General features: G+C 34.5%; 1 protein-coding gene across 2 annotated transcripts in view; it reads left to right on the top strand.

Moving 5' to 3' along the window:
• The window catches only part of LOC102677150 (mannosyl-oligosaccharide alpha-1,2-mannosidase IA-like), a 191985-nt gene that overhangs the window by 6538 nt on the left and 170992 nt on the right, over positions 1-14455 (top strand). The window lies entirely within an intron of this gene.

The raw sequence follows: 14455 nt of genomic DNA, 5'->3' as shown, positions 1-14455 counted from the left end.
TTTTTTTTTTCCGTCGTGAAAATTAAATTAATAAATTATCGTCACTAACTATATTAAAAAAAATAACGATAGTTGTATGATTATCGTTCTTTAGATAGTAGACTACGCGTTTCAAAATTACGTAAGCTTTGTTAGTCATCAAATATTGTTTTTCATGTACCATCAATCAAGAATAAGCTTCTATGGTTAATACAGTTTTATAACTGTGTAAATAGTTCATTCATGTAGAATTTTATCTTTATCTTGTTTGACAAAGATAAACAAGATATATAAATAATACGAGTATTTAATTCAATATTTTGTGGACAACGATATACATTATTCTTCAAAAGTATATTTAATTTAAAATAATAAGAAACAAGAAGAAACAGAGCATTTTTGTTAATTGATTTTATTGAAATTAAATATTTACTTTTGATAGAATTTTTTTTATAGAAACTAGAAAATTGATAATATTTACGAAATTTAGATTTTTATAACTATTTGCTTTTCCAAATTGAAATCCACGTTTACGAAATAAACGAAATGAGTTTTGAATGTACAAAGCTTTTCAAATATTCAAAGCAACTTGAATTTTAAGCAGCAAAGCTTCATCATTCCTGCATAATATATTTCTGCGTATTCTCTGAAGAATTTTTCATTACTTTTACTACATTTCTTTTAATATCAAAAGAATCATTATCATCTGAGTTAAAATTTTTGCAGAATATAAAAAACACGATTCTTGCAAAATATAATTTCTCAGGATTATTAAAGCTCGTTTATCTTCTTAGTATTTCGTGAATTAAACTCAAGTTTATCGATCTCTTATTTTATTATTAATCTTTTAAGCATTTAGCCCGTAGCCAATAATGCAAAACTGCATATAGAGTTCAGTGGTCAGTATTAAACGGGCAATTTGCCAAAGAGATGTTTAAAATAGTTCACTCCATTCTATCAGAAATTCGCGTTGAATAACACATTGAGATATATCGATTAAATGCATCGAATACCTTCAAACTTACCTCATTTCTATACAAAAATATAATATTTAATATCACACCAAAATAAAAAAAAAAAAGTCCCAAAAATGGCACGAATTATTATAATTATTAATTAAAATTCGTGTATAATAAATACATAGACGAAAAGAAAATTGAACAATAACAACAATGGAACATTGTGATCCAAAATTTCGTTACGTCGAAGAAACGATTCGAAAATATGATCGAAAAGACGATTCACAATTACACAATTAAAAGTGCAAACTATTTTTGAAACACGCGTTAAACAGCATTCAAAGGATAAACGTTTAGAGATATTCTCAAACGCGAGCATTCCGTTCCCAACTTTTCTTCCCATTTTCCAACTAAATTTCCAACGGATTCCCCTTTATCCCGTTGTACGTACGTGTTGGTTACATTTGCGTATAAATGAGAATACAGTATGCGCATCCACGGATATTTCGATTAATAGCGTTTCCCGTGGTCGGACAAACGAAACTGCCCCACGCAGGGGTAAATCACCGCCGACCGACCCGCCTCGAGCTCGCAATTTAGGTTTGGACACTCGAAATAAAAAAGGAGGGAGGGGGGCAATAAAAAAGGAAAGAAATGAAATCGTTGAAAAATCGAAAGATAAAATTAGCACGTCGTTCGATCTGTTAAACGGCCGCGAGAATATTGGAAACGAACTTTCCACGAGTTTTCCGCCAAGGTCGTAAATTTGAAAAGAAACGTTGAAAAGAATGGAGCGAGCTCTCTGCGATATAACTCGTTGTAATTTGCGTGAAATTCGTCCATTGTTTTTGTTTCGAGAGAGTTTGTACGCTGGATCGAGATCGATCCGTCCGCACTTCGGCGCATAATTTTCCTCGCGTTCCAACGTTTTAACGCGGGTGAAGTTATTTTTTTTCTTTTTTTTCGAAAGATTGGAATCGAATTGAATCGTTCTTCGGTATTAGGCCGTTATGAATTGTGCTCAATTTTTGAAAAACTAGCGATGGAAGCGCAAGCGTTCGAAAAATACGAAATTCTGAAAATAGAGAAATGGTAATTTTTTTTTTAGCCGTGTGTTAATACTGGGATAGATTTATTTTGTTTAAAAAATTCCGATGGCGATTATTTTGATCCCGTAGAATTTTATTTTTGAACATTGGCATTGTTCACACTATTGGATTGTAATTCTTTTTAATGCATGCATTAATTTTGCATCGATTAATTTGAAATTCGATGAATATGTAAAATTACAAAGGAATGTAATGTGTTATTTAAATATGTAAATGAACGAATAATCCAAATTAATGATTCTTTTTGAAAAATATAGATATTGTATGAAATTTTTTTCGGTTCGTAATAAAAAAAATCAATACCATCATAAAGTTTAATTATACAGATAATAAAATTTCGACATTAACACGTTTCATTTAACATTTTCAAGAATATAAGTCGAAATACAAATCGTTGCGCGATATTTCTTAAAAGAGAGAATAATAATTTGCATGGAATTTCATCGGAAACCAATTTTTAAACAAAAATAATCGACCCCTTTCAACGCGGAAAAATCCATCGTTCACGTATTTTCAATTGGCGAAAACGCGCCACAGTTTCAAATGGTTTGTTCCGCGAAACGGCGGGTTTTAAATTGTCATATCCCATCGAAACGAATTCTCTTGATAACGTACGACGATCCATGCACAATCCGCTTCAAATTTTTCACGACGATCCCTCCCCAACACGACCGCTTTGTTCATCGATCGCGTATTCATCGAGTTTCCGGAGCCACGCTCATTTCCATGCTTTATGAATGGGTCCACCGTGCTATTATCTATTTATCGGTCTATTAAATGTTTCATGCCTGTGTGCATGCAACGTAAACGTTCGATTTCCACCGTTCGATTTTTAGTATGCTTGTATCACGGGATTTCATGGATCATTGATGGTGACGACTGTTGTGCACACAGTTATTGGTCTGCTGGGTAAATTTTTCCTTCTCTGATTTCTTTCGTCTTTTTTTCTCCAATTTTTTTTTCTAATTATTCGATTCATCCGATTTTTAATTTGGTTAGTTATTATTTGATCGTAGGCATAAATCATTTTCTTTTTATTTGTATTCGAAGTGTTTGTTTTGGAATAAAAATCGTTCGAGCAAATATTTAAATTTTCGATTATCGATCCGCGCATTAGGATCAATGATCAACTCGGTTATCAAGGTGTGCGTTCATTCTTAGATGTGCACGAGTTGAGTGTAGATCCAGATTAGCGTTTCACAAATGCCAATCTTATCTCTGATTCATAGCCGAGAAATCAAACATGATAAAAATGTTTTCGAAGTAAAAGTAGAATAAATTTAAAACAAGATAGGTCGGTTGGCAATTTCATTCCGATCTTTTTCAACTTTCGCCGATTCAATTTCATTCTCATTGTCATATTTTATATATAATTAATTAAATTATTACGACGACGTGATATTTATTACACTTTCCTTCAATTAATTTTTTTTCATTTCGAGTAATTTTTTAATACACAATGTTAAACGAAAATCACGATGAAATCATCTTATGAATTAATGTATCATATGTGAAAAAATATACGTGCAACGAATTCGTAACTGGCGTCATTCTCGTGAAAAGATATATATATATATATTTTTCGTTTATTATAAAAATGTTGTAACGATAGAGCAGACAGGCTCGCCTCGATGAATTTCTCTCTTGCAATTAAATTTAATCGGTTCAGTATTCATCAGTGCAAGACCGTAGCCGCGTTTAGCTTTGTTCCTTCTATCTTTGATTGCAGTTGCTTGTTCATCGTACGTTGGATTGTTATGCACAGTGGTAATGCGCGAGCGTTTTCACATGAGCGCCACTGTAATCGTCTTGGAATTTCCTAAGCATCGTTGCAATTGCCGACAGAACGGTTGGCAGCCGAGTGATAAACCAGCTTATCAATTCAATAATTAGAAATTCGCAATTATTCTTCTTCAATTATCGTTTCGAATTTGAAATTTATTCCGTATATAATCATACATCATATCGTTTAAACAAAGGTTTTAATGTCGATTCTTTTCCAAATCCATTTCGTGACGTGATCATTACAAATTAATGCTCGCTATTGTTTCGCCCAGTTTTCATCAGGATACATACGTATATCTTTGATAATAAAACCCTCGTTTCTCCATTGCAAATCATTAAATTTGATTAGATCCAACGATAAACCCGCCACGGGTGGATTTTCCAAAGGTATTATTCATCGTCGAGCGCGCTCTCCTCACAGCTCGATCTCTCTCGGGCCAAGTTTGACTTACTTCGTTTGGTAAGTAAGGAACTGAAGTCAACTTATCGCCTCATTAAATACTGTATTATATACATATCCAAAATCTTCGTTCTCGGTACTTAGTAAGCGTCAATGGCAGTTAGTTCGTGTCAGAAATTCGTTTAGTCGATTAAGGCTTCTATTCGAACTCTCCTTTACTTCGCAAGAAACTATCTTTTGTTTATTATACGGAAGATCGTACGTTAAGGCCAATTTAAAACAGGTTAATCAACAATGAAATTTCTATATAAATTCGTTACGGATATATTTGAAGGCGTAAATATTCGAAAATAATTTTTAAATAAGAAGCTAAAACGATGCTAAAATATCCTCAACGTTTTAACGATAACAGATCTTCGATTAAATTAAATATCGTATAGATAATAAATTTATATCTCGTTACATAAACATTTTTAAATATCTCTTATCTGTTAACTTTTATTTTTATCGTTTCTATCTTGAAAATTATTAATTAAAATTATTAATCGTATTTTTCTTTAATCCGTGTTTTCTTTCTTGGAAAATAAATCAATATATATATAATATTCGATCGATAGTATCTGAAAATTATCACGGATGAACTAAAAAATAATTTCACGAACTCTTCGCGTCCAGATAAAAATAACTTTCCACGCACCTTGCAATTGATCGAGATCGAGACACCCAACAAGGACAATCGAAACTTAAGGGGGAAACAAGCGTTAAAAAACTTGATTTCAAGTACCTTTAGACTTGTATGAAAGAAAATCGATTCATACGATCCAAGGTCGATTCGTTCGATCGAAAATAAATGATCGGACGCGACAACGACGACTGCAACTGTACACGGGTGATTTCGTGTCGGTTTCAATTCCGGTTGCAACGAATCCTCTCTGGATGGAGACATATCCGGTTTTCGAAGCAGATGAGTCTCTGTGCACGTTTAATCGGTTACACCGGTTAAATCGCCGGGTGGGATCCCATCGATTCCCATTTTGGTGAAACGTTTCCGCTCGTTGGAATTAAACGGCGCCCCGTTGAAAACTTTATGACGCTAATCATCCGTGCATTCTAATCTAAACGCGCGAGTTTTCGTTGAGTTTTATTCGTCGACCGATCGATAGAACACCGAATTATCGTGGAGAATAATTGGAAACAGGAGATCGATCGAGGTCTGATCCTCTTGGAAAATGGGGTGAGAGGGCTAAAGAGAATCGTTTTTTAAACGGATAATGGGTTGATGTTTTTTCTCTTTTTTTTTTGGATTTTTTTGTTCGATTCGTTGTTAATGAGAGCTTTTATTACCAGAAATTTTGTAAAAATGTTGCAGATTGATCAAATCTTTCTGCGATACTTTTTATTATTTAAATTTGTGATAGGTATTCGCGATTTGATGAAGATTGACGAGTAATTTTGAAGAAATTATGCATTTTATTGCATTGTGGATTTATCTTTTTTTTGGTTTCAAATTAGAAACTATTTCTATGAATCTTTAGAAAATTTTTATTAAAAGAAAGCACATTCTTTTTCTGCGATAAAAGCCTTCCAACTTACTGTTATTATTCCGTGGACATGATAAATGATCCGCACGAGAACTCACTTATACACACGATTTAAAATTCGATAAGACGAACATTTTCAATCGCGATGTTTCCATTCATCATAAAAGCGGCATCCTAGATATCCAATGCGATTCAATCGCATTTATATTCCGTTTCTTGCCTTGAATATTCAATATATTTTCCTTGAACAATGGGATGGGAATTCAGACGGTTTATGGTAATGATACCTGTGAAATGTTAACATAATGCAGTTGTATCGAGATTAAGATCAGAAATCGAAAGTTCAAGCATAGATGTTCTATAAGGAGCATTAGGCGTGGTTAGGCGTATAACATAGAACAAGTTTCTTATTTAGGAAAATCGACTATTCTTTCCAGAAGTCTCGCCGCATAACTTCCCTTCAATAACAATTTATGCATATCTCTTATATTCCCAGTTTTCTTTTCACGCTTTTCACTTTCAATTCGATACCTTCGTTAACAAAATTTTCAATTTTCAATTTATAAAATTCCAAGTAAAAAAAAATTCTCGAATGCATGGAAACTTTCTCTTTTTTTTTACTTCCGATTAAATATTTCCAAATTCGATTCACTATCGCACCAATCATTTATAAATTAACTTGAAATGATTTAAGATTAAAGAAAAATGATTTAAGGAATAAAATCAAAAGACTATACTTTTCATTACACGTAACTATCATCAAAGTAGCATTAATTCCCCTTTTCATCCCCCATTCAAACTTCGAATTACTCAAAAATTTCAGAAGAAAAACACGTTTAATTGCACTCATGGCTCGTTTCGATATCATGGTTGTCGCTTCACCGAAATCGCGACGAAAAAGTGGTGGCGATACACAAAGGATGAATTGCGGGTTTTCAACCGGCCAAATATTCCGAAATGTTGACCTTTAGCTCGACACACGAGTGTGCAGACGTCGTGCACAGATCTCGCGAGTGAGTGGAACCGGTGAACGGGTCTCTTCGGTTCGAAATTAGATTGCGCTCACGTTACTCGCGGCAAAAGTTCACGGCACCGTGCGGTTAACGGGTTTCCCGCGTGTTCACCTAGGCTAGGTCAGGCATACGTGCCGATTTCGAATCGAGTTCGCGTGGCACGCATCGAGAGTACCTGGACGGAATGATTCGATCCTCGAAGGGGTGGGATTTGGTGAAATTGCAGTTTGGACGAGAGAATGACTTGTTTTGTGGGCTGGAATAAAAATTTCGAGAAACAAATATGAAGGAATTGAGTATTGAGTATTGAGCTCGTTCTTACTCTCTGAAATTTTGAATTGGTATGATAGAAGGTGAAAATGTTCGAGTTATGATAATCGTAAGTTTTAAAGTTGTGAAATGTTTTTTTCCCCCTCTTTCTCCGTTTGATCTCCATTTTAATACATCCAAATGTTTTCCAACTTTTTAAGAATTGTTATATCGTTGATTAGGAGGAGTTGAATTGAATTGAAACAATTCTCTGAAATAAATCTTCTTTATTACGGTCTGAATGAGAATTTTGGTGGAAGTTTTCAGTAATTGCGAATGGCTGCACAGGCGAAATGGTCTGCATGTCTGTTCGAATTAGAGGTATAATAGATGGGAATGGTAGGGATGATGTAATTGGGCAACTGTTATTGTTGAAGCTTCGCTGTAAACTTGCGTGAATTGTTTGATTGCCAGGCGGGGATGGTTGGCGGAGATGATGACTTAAGTAACGGTTCCGAAGAACGATCGTGTGTTCCTGATTAGTTTGTTGTTTCGTTGCAACGTGTTATAACTTCGCCTTCGTAATAAATTCAATAATAATATTAATATTAATTTTCTTTCAAACGGGAACATAATATAAACATGTTAATTGAATTACTTTATATCAACGATCGTAATCGTTATGTCATTCATAAACACAAATTGGAAACTGAATTTAATTAAGCTTTTACTTTGGTTAAATGTTCTATAGGTAATTTCCAGTCACGTATTATCGTGCCAAGTGCTCAAGCACATTTCTATCCATCGCGTGTCGAAGTAATAGGTCTCAAGTGTGCGTGACAAAACGCAGAATTGTTTCTGGGTTACATACATTTTCATAAAAGGAATAGCTGCTTTTAATTGTATATTGCTCGCGGTATTTCTATCGTTATTGTTATTAACTAATTTCCATTTTTTCCCCAAATTTAAATATTTAAACGAGCATTCGATCGTTCGAGTAACAATTCATATCCATCCACCAATCATCTTATTATCGTAAAAGCATCAGTAAAACAGATCGACGAAAAATAACAAAATAATTATTTTCTTCCCTATTCGAACCTATTCCCTATAAACAACTTATCCAAACGCTTAGAAAGTCTTTAATCTTCCCGTAAAAAAAAAAAAAAACCGTACGATTCAACTCATCTTACGTATTGTAAACGCAAACTTCTCTCAATTATTCCCACCAATCATCCCTCAACTTCTTCTTTTTCCACGTATCCATCGTTTATCCATCATTTATCGGAACCAATCGTTTCCAGCCATACTTTGTAACGATGGTCGATTGATTTCTCGTTTTCCACGGTCCATTTTCAAAATCTCGCAGATCCATAAACGAAACGCGAGTGTAAACAATGATCGTTCCTTATCACGCGATAAAATCGTCTAAACCGCGAATATCGTTTAACGAATCCCGTTTTTACGAATCGTTCTTCGCGTGAAATCGCGAGCCACGAGTCGCACAAATTGTACCGCCTCATTTTCTGCAATTATGCAACAGAGAATCGGCCAAGTAACCGTTTCCAGTCTTATTATATCGGCCAGCAACCGAATCCTTTTGCCACTTCATACCAGCGTGTACTTCATAATGAAGAGGAGTCACGACATTTCGAGGCGTTTTCGCTTCGAAAACTCGAGGCGTACGGGGTGGCTTGATTTTCGCCTGAAACGAATCGGACTTACCCTTGAACGAGTTCTCATCACGCCAACTTGTTTGTCGAAATAATGGCCGCTCCGGAGAACGCTTGTTTGCATTGTCAGTGGATGATGGCTAAGCGTGTTTGCGTAATGATGATTGTCGTCTTCGTGTGGGGTTGAAGAATCTCTTTCTGTTTTCGAGACGTTGATGATTTTATATTTGGTTAGGCATCGATGACAATTTTTTCACCATTAATCGTTGAGGGTCCTTATTTTTCTCTCCTTGTTGGATATTGTTTTATGTTTTCAATACAGTTGACATGGGAAATTGATAATTCTTCATAATTTCGAATAATTAATCTTTATATTCTATATAATTATAGTGATTGTAATCTTTTTATGGGAAGAGTGAATAAATTTAATGATATTCTTGATTCTTGGGCTTGAATAATTGATAATTTTGTCGTGAATAATGTTCCATAATCTTGGAGATTAATTAAAACTTTCTTAGGTATTATATATTTTTATAGCAATATCTGTGATCATTTATACTTTTTTTTTTTTAAATTATCGTGTTGAGGAATAGTCTCACATTTCCACGTTTACGTGAATGTAATAACTATATTTTAATACAGTCGCGATTAAAATTAACATTATAATCACACGAATAAAATTTGAGTAAATCTTTTTAAAAATGTTTACGATGATTCCAAGTAAAGAAAAGAAAAAAAATTTATCTACAAGGTAGCAAGTAAACACGCATGATTAATCTCTGTTAAGCACGCCAGGGTCTGCATTTAATTATCCGTTCGAAAAGATAACCAACAAGTAACATCATTAGAGATCCGAGTACGAAAATGTAGTTTTGTCGCAACAACCATACGGGTACGTATGTAATTCGCCATGTTTGTACCCGTTTACAATGTAGATACAAGCGAGACAAGCGCGCGTGTGTTCTCGTGATATTACTCGATGCTTCGAGTATAGAACCGGTTAAGATTTATTTGGCAGCATGACAGAAAAACGTGCGCTCATTGCCAACGAAACTCTCCAATCGTGTTTCGAGAAAGCTGAAGTCGCATACTTTGTGGATTCTCAAATGATCGCGTTCAAACTTGATCGTACAGTTTTTTTCACGTATTTTACGAAATACGCCAATTAATTTTAATACCAAGTCCATTAATTAACTTTGCATAAAATAACAATTTCAACTATGTTATTTATATATTATTTCGAATAATGCCGCGAAAATTATTTTTTATTATATTTTTATTATCGATATATCGTAAATATCACAATGTTTCTTTTATACGCTACGTATATTTTAAGATACATCGTGAACAACTCTTTCCACGAATCCTATGAATGTATTACTTTCTCCTAGTGTCGCACTGAATGGAAAATGGAATTCCCTGTGTCATTCTTGGCAGATTAATAATACTTACGACTTCTAGTTCGCAAACAAATTTCACTTTACATTTGTTAGTTCCTCTCATTCACACTTTTTATAACACATTTGCCACGCAGTTTCTCTTCTTATTTACATAATCAACCTGTGAAACAATTTATTTCAATTCAAATAAATCCAGATAAATTTATTTCTCTCTTCAACCGATCCAATTAACATATATTTTTACTCTAATCTCTTAATTTCTTTACGTACCAAAATTAAATAAAATTGCATTATACAAGACTCAACCATCGAACAAACCCTTAACAAAATTCATCATCATCATCATCATCACGTTCAATCGGTTGAAAATTTTCTTAAATCGTAAAAGAAAAACACAGAGAGCCAGAGCTCGTCTTTCACAGGATATCCGCCTTTATAAATTGCCAACGATGTCGCCTATAAAACCTCTCAATTTTTATTAGATCTCCGCCGATCCTCGAGCGGATCCGCAAGAATTTATCGCGGCCGATATCGCGCCGATAGAAGCGCATAAAAGCGATTTTAATGCTCTCGCTATACGGTGGCTCCTTTCCTTCGCCCGAATCCACGCGCGATCGTCGAACAGAACGTTGCTCGTTGTTCTATTCGCGCGTGAACACCGATATCGATTGCGCCTCGAATATACGCGCCTGTATATTCGAGGGGGTATACACGGAGATGGAGACGTTTTATTGGACGTTATCCTCGGTCGTTTGTAATCATTTTGCGTGGATTTGAAAAATGGAATGTCGAAGCGCCACACGGTATACAAGCGCGCGCGGTATCGGTGAAAAGAGAAAGCGAGGAAGAAGCGGCGAGAAATCGAGGTATTTTATGACGTGCAGTCAGATTTTTCCACTTCGAGTGAATTGTTAGCGTTGCTTGCGTGCGTCTCGTCTGCCTTCTCGCGTTCCTCTCTTTCGTATCGCTTTTGATCTCGTTTGCCTTTTCATTGGTGGTGGTAGAGGGTGGTGATTAGGGGTTGATTAGAAAGTATTGTGATTGAAAAGAAAAGTATTTTTTGGGACGAAGATGAGAGATTTGTTGAGTTAAATAATTGAACTTAATTGATTTATTAAAGATCTCTTCTTTTAGAAAGCTTCTTGGTAGTTTTCTATTATTGTAGTATAAAAATGTGAAAGAAAGGAGAAGAATTTTATTATTGTTATAATATAGATATTTTTAAAATTGGTTATCGTTAATATTTTATTTCTTCGGATCAATTTCATCACAAACTTGTTTATTCTCAACGAAATAATCCAACTCAATCATCCAAACCACCCCCAAAAAATAACGAAAAACGAGGTTCGTTCTTTTTCATATTGTTCATCATATCTCGTTCATATTGTCGTCGGCTGTAAACGACACGCACGGATAAATCCGCAAATAAAAATGGATTATCACCGTTTTCGCTCTTTTTATCATCCCTCTCCAAGTGCATCGAATTTGAATATCGATCGTCTCGAGTTATTACAGCTGACCACGCTGTCCCCTTTGTTTCTTTCTGGACACCATCGGCAGCTACCCTTCTCCATTTTTCCCTTTTCAATATTCCGCTTTCGTTCACCGGCAATGTACAAACAATCGGGAGGAAGCAAACAGGGTCGAATAGGAGCGAAAAATTTCGAGTTTCGCCCCGCGAAATTTGGTATTAACGAGTCGTGGTCACGTTTTTTAATAACGTGCGATTATTTTTTTATTCTGGATGGCGATGCTGCTTGCATTTCGAGAGAATTTTGCGAAACGATCACATCGTTTTTAGATCGTTTCGTTCATTGTCGAATATGTTAATCTTTGTTTCAAAATATTTTCAAAGTATTTTCATCGTTTTATCCTCGGTGTTTAAATTCTGGGATTTTTCGAGAGTTTTTTGTAATTTTAATAATCGTTGTTTTCGGACATGTTGCGTAAACTGTGAAGAAAATAATTATGAATTAGAGAATATGATAAATTTTGTAAGATTGAATATAAGGATATGATTAATATATGTATTAAAATTTTCCATTAAATATGATGAATTTTTTGAAATTTATCGAAATTTTTTACTCAGGAAGAATTATAAATACTATTATTTTTAAAAATAATTCGCTGATTCTTAACCTATTATTATTCAGCTATTTTTGATTTATTTATAGAACGAAACTTATCGCCACATTTTCCAATCTGAAAAGGAAATCTATTGCCTAGTACACTCCGTAATTAATGTAATAATTTCCACACGAATAAATCGCGAATTTAAAAATTTTGTTGCTTTATTTTCTTTATCGATAATTGCGCGATAACGAATGGAATCTACGTCATTAACGAACTTGTAATTATGCTGCTAATTATACATTTACGAAACAATTCGTAAATCGGTCAATTTCATTCTTACATTTCCAAGTGGAAAAATTTGTTAACAATGGTTCCGACTGGCTACAAGTTTTCCAAGAAACAACGGATATCATCGACTATAATTCTCACGTCGAATACGTCACAATGCATTCTCATGATTGTCACGTTCGCGCGAAATGTCAGTAATGGTCGATATTAAACAGCGTAGAGTTAAGGGAACAAAAGAAAGGCGAGGCATGTATCTGTTATTTGAAAATGTTCCGTATACATCACTTCTTGATGCTCTAAGTTCCTTGTAATTATCCTCCTTTTCGTATTCTTGAAATATCTTTGAACAAAAAAGAAGGCGATTAATAATTATATTTCTGATCAATTCATAAAACTTAATATTTCTTAAAATGTTTCTTCATTTTACATTCTTATTGAATAGTTTATTATCAAAGTTTTTCAATTAAAATATTGCATACTTCTTACGAAAAGAATTTTATACGTAAATTTTTTTTTTTTTGTGAAAATTGCATTTGAATCCTCTAACGTGTGTCAATAAATAATCGATTTCGTTTTAATTTATAAAAATCGATTCCCCAAAGGATCCTCGAATCTGTTAATAATATAATAACATTTTGTAAAATAAGAATTCGAGGAATTCGAGAAAGGTGAAGAAACAGACGATGAAACGCAACTTATCGCCTTTCCAAGAATGAACTTTACCAGCCAAGTAGAGATTTATATATAGAGGTAGTTTCTTCTCTTTCATGGTTACCACGATTTGTCGTCTGGCCGAGGAATCCAGGCATTTTTCCGGTTTCTCCCGAATGGCCAGTTTAGAATCTTCTTTCACCACGCTGGATATTCCATGGCTGGATTATTGTTGTACGGAGAAAGCTCTCATTTTTCACGGAAGCCCGACTCGCGTACAAAGATAATGTTTATCTCTCCGAACAGATTTGCGGTTAAGAACATTAGCTTCGAAGATTACGTTTGTGGTGAGATCGCGATATCTCGAAGGAAGCATCAGAAATTGTTTGCCGTGGAATTAGAATGCCATTTCTCCTTTTTAACAGGTTAACTTTCTGGTAGTTTTATAGCTAGATTTATCTTCTCTTTTTTTTTGGCTATACACGCTTCGATGTAATATCTCGACCATTTTCTATTTTATCTTCCTCTTCCTGAAAAATTTACACGTTTCTTTAATTAATTACAAACAATTCAAATCATCTCGATCGAATATTGCAACAAAGGATTATTAAATATCTCCAGTATCTCGAGTAATTAACCGAGAATAATGAATTGTCGAATCAAATTTTTCATAAATTATTTCCATAAAATTAATACCGTAAAAATAACACCAGCTTTTCCCGCCTTCCACCATTTCACCTGATTATTTGTCCACAATGAATACATTTGTAGATACGTACGATCCATCGGACGATTCAAAACTGTCCAACTTCGCCACGTTCAAGTCACTTTACAACGATTACCGGTACCGGTAAAATTATGCATAGATTAACTGTCGTTAAATCATATTACCGAGGCCGTAATTAGAGCGTACCACAACGCGATCTGAATCCATTCCCAGTGTGGCCACCGCGAAAATAACTGGCCGAATCCACAGAGCCCATTCAACCCTGGATTATTGTCCTGCCGTCAGGTATGAATATGTTCGCGGCCGAAATCTCGACCGCGCAATTATGCCGACGTCATTCATTTATTTCCTTCGATTAACGCATCGGCCATCGCCGCCAAAATGAATTTCCGCGCCGTTTAATAAGCTTTAAAAGCGCACGTATAGTTGATGACGATGATCATCTAGTTATTCAATCTTTTTATCATTGTCCTGATCTCTTTTTATTAGCTCCTTGGAATAAAAAAATCAAACGGAGCATCTTATCATAGAATCGTGTTATTTACACGACGAATTAAAATTTTCAATAATCGTAAAATAGAATTTCATTGAAATAAACTAGGATCAAA

The sequence above is a fragment of the Apis dorsata genome, unplaced genomic scaffold (assembly GCF_000469605.1).
Source record: "Apis dorsata unplaced genomic scaffold, Apis dorsata 1.3 scaffold_104, whole genome shotgun sequence".
NCBI classification, from domain to species: domain Eukaryota; kingdom Metazoa; phylum Arthropoda; class Insecta; order Hymenoptera; family Apidae; genus Apis; species Apis dorsata.
This window is presented reverse-complemented; position numbering and strand designations above follow the sequence as displayed.